The 3,192-nt window shown below is 40.9% G+C and overlaps 1 long non-coding RNA gene across 1 annotated transcript; it reads right to left on the bottom strand.

The window, feature by feature from the left end:
• Window positions 1-246: 246 nt before the first annotated feature.
• Window positions 247-2,366, bottom strand: LOC134439754 (uncharacterized). Its single transcript, XR_010032839.1, has 4 exons — window positions 1,929-2,366; window positions 1,240-1,423; window positions 705-800; window positions 247-368 (listed from the first exon to the last, which is right to left on the bottom strand). It is a non-coding gene; the product is annotated as an uncharacterized LOC134439754 (long non-coding RNA).
• Between the last annotated feature and the right edge of the window lie 826 nt (window positions 2,367-3,192).

Genomic DNA, 3,192 nt, shown 5'->3' with positions numbered 1-3,192 from the left:
AAACCCCTTAAATTCAAGAGGGCTTCGCGACCCACTGTGGATCTTTGGCGACCCATAAGTTGGGTCCCGACCCATAGGTTAGGAACCACTGCTCTATCCCAATATGATTATGCTCCATACATTTCTTTTTATTGATACCTGCCAATGCATGTACCACCTGCATTGTGTTCACGTACCCCTAGTGATCTAAACAGTTGTAACAATAGTGTGTTAACCAATATTACAAATTAAACAAAATGTGCGGGCTGCTGTATATAAGCATTTATTAACTGTGTTTCATAATTGCAATGGTTTTTGAAGCTGGTTCTGCATATCGGATCCTCTGTGGTGGTAGGATGCAGGCAGTAGCGTACTGTGCACATCTTCAGCTGTAACGATAAATACAAATCTATTTTTAAAAAATAATTAATGTAACATGAACATAATTGAAGCATATCACTGGTATATATAGAGTAACTATAACATTTCAGTGTAGTAAAAATGTCTACATTTGTTTAAAAAGGAAAAACCCATGAACATCCTTCTCAAAAAAGTTTTGGGTGCAGGACTAACAAAGTCAAATGACAACTGAAAATTAAGTCTGCTCACCAAGCTCCTGTTTTACTTATTTAATGTGATGAGCTTGAAGTGCAGACTTCATTTTCAGTTTTCAAATGTCTTTATTGTCCCATTACATCTGCAGAAATATGGGGGTGTACACTCACTTGTGTAATACACTATAGATGTAAACAGAGACGTTGTCCAAGTCCTTGGTCATGTGATACCTGCTGCAGTGTACTCCACGTCTTCAGACCGCTCCGCTGTAAATAAAATAATGACATATGAAGTGTGATGAGAATACGTCACTGTTTGATACACCAACAACTTAACATACTTACATCGTTTACATTATTTACCTCAACATTAAGTGGCTGAACTTGTATTAGTGGCAGGTTCATGGGAAGAAAACACAATAGATAAGAAGATGGGCTGCTCATGTTTCAAAGCATGCTGCCTAATCAGTGAAAATCATGGGGTGGTAGTTTCATGGTGTGGGCATGCATATCTGTCAATAGAATTGGTACCCTTGTAATTATTGAAGATAGTGGCTACTGACAAATGCTGAGAGTTTACTACGCTTGATGTATACTTTTATCCAGTCCAATTACTTTTTGTCCCTTCAAATTGGGAGGCACATGTAAAAATAAGTGATAAGCTTTGGATGAAAGCATTGGCTGAGTGTAGTGTAATGTTACATACCGGGTACTATATAGTATCATAGATGGCAGCAGGCTGGTCGGGTCCTCAGTTGTGCACTGGCAACAGTGGCTGGTCCTTGTCCGTGTCTCTATGGGGCCTGTTCTCAGGTCGGAGTGACAATCCTTGATGATGTTGACTATGGTGAGACCTGCTGGCGTGTAGCCTACTGTACATTTTCAGACATCTGTAAAGAAAATGATGACAAACGAAGGGTGATGAGAACAACATATATTTCATTACTCACAAGCAGGTAATTGGAGTGCTTCTGGGTCTTCACCTTTTTTCCTTGGTGCTCATCAGTGTAGGGGCTCTCAAACTTGGTCCAGGAAGACAGATGCTGAGGCACTCAAGGTTGCAATTTAAAAAAAAAAAACTTTTTTATTTGGCTACAATGCCTACGCGTTTCGGCCCTTATGGCCTTCTTCAGGGCGTATCAAGGATACAAGCTTGATACGCCCTGAAGAAGGCCATAAGGGCCGAAACGCATAGACATTGTAGCCAAATAAAAAAGTAAAAAAATTGCAACCTTGAGTGCCTCAGCATCTGTCTTCCTGGACTATATTTCATTACTATTTTATTACTAATATATAAACACATGCAGAGTAAGCAGATGATGGTGTTAGCTTTACATTGGAAGGTCTCTGGTCTTAACTCAGGAGCATACTTTAGGGATTTGAAACTTTACTTACCTGACAGTGAGTCCTGGCTCTGTTTTCCAGGTGAAGTGTGGTTTGTTGTTTGCCTACAGAATGAAACCATGTCACATGAGGATGGGGAAATGTTTACTACACAATGCACTCGTCAGTAGGCCTACAATTAAACATTAATGACACAATTTGCATTACACTATGCACTCGTCACTCAGTACAGTCAACATTAATGACGCAATTTGCATACTGAAAACGAACGTACCAATGACCATCATTTCATCACCAACTAGCAACTTGGCAATTTGGCAACACAGAAACAAACAATATTTAACAGTTGACGGAGGAACACAGCTAGACTACGTTGCTTTTCCGATGTGGCCACTGGCCAGCATAGTGCCAGAATGGTAGTGAAATGTTTACTCATCTTGATGTAAGGACTTGGCTACGGTACGGAAGGAGGGAATCCTTACACCTGACGCACGCCAAACAGACACATTTTGCTTTCAAAAGCAATGGTATTCAAATTATAATTAAGTTACTTGACAAGCCGACAGATCATCAAACACTGAAAGATCAGCATGCTGCCTTGGGCTAATAACAAGCTAGCATTGTCGTACGTGTTTGTTTAACAAAGCTCAGTCATTTTGGTCAATCAGCCACGTATATACATGTTTTTATTTTACTTACCAAAACTGCAGAGGTCCTTACAGAATACGGAGAAGTACATCCAAAAGTACAACAACGCATATTTGTGGGGAAAGTGTACCAAAATTAAATAACCCATGGCAGTGATGAAGCTGTTGAAAGTAATGCAGCAGGGAGGGGGCTTCCCCTGGAGACGGCGCGAGAGTCGTCCTTCGCCTTGACGACGGCCTGCCTGTCAATCAAAACAATAATTCTAACGAATGTCAACTGCCAATCAACCCAAATAGCCATGCTCATTGGTCATTTAAACTATTTTAATAGCTCTCTTAAATACAGGGTCAGCCCGAAAAAAATATCTGGGCTGTTTGGAAGGGAGGAGAAACAATCGTAGGAACGAAACAGTGCCGACTTGGCAAGAATTGGCAAGGAGCTATATGGCTTCAAGCCCACCATTGAGAATAATGGGAAAAGGCGCTCTACTTCCTTCTTCCGCCCCAAAATCGTCCCATGTCCCGCCCCCAGCCGTTGCTTCACAACACATCGAACATCCGCAGTCTAGTTATAATAGAAGTCTGTGTAGGGAACCAATTCTCAACCAATAACTTTCTGAACAATTCTTAGGTATTACTGATATTTGAGAGTTTGCTCTCATTGAACC

Source organism: Engraulis encrasicolus, chromosome 23 (assembly GCF_034702125.1).
Source record: "Engraulis encrasicolus isolate BLACKSEA-1 chromosome 23, IST_EnEncr_1.0, whole genome shotgun sequence".
Lineage (NCBI taxonomy): Eukaryota > Metazoa > Chordata > Actinopteri > Clupeiformes > Engraulidae > Engraulis > Engraulis encrasicolus.
Note: the sequence above shows the minus strand (reverse complement) of the source record. Positions and strands in the feature narration are given on the sequence as shown.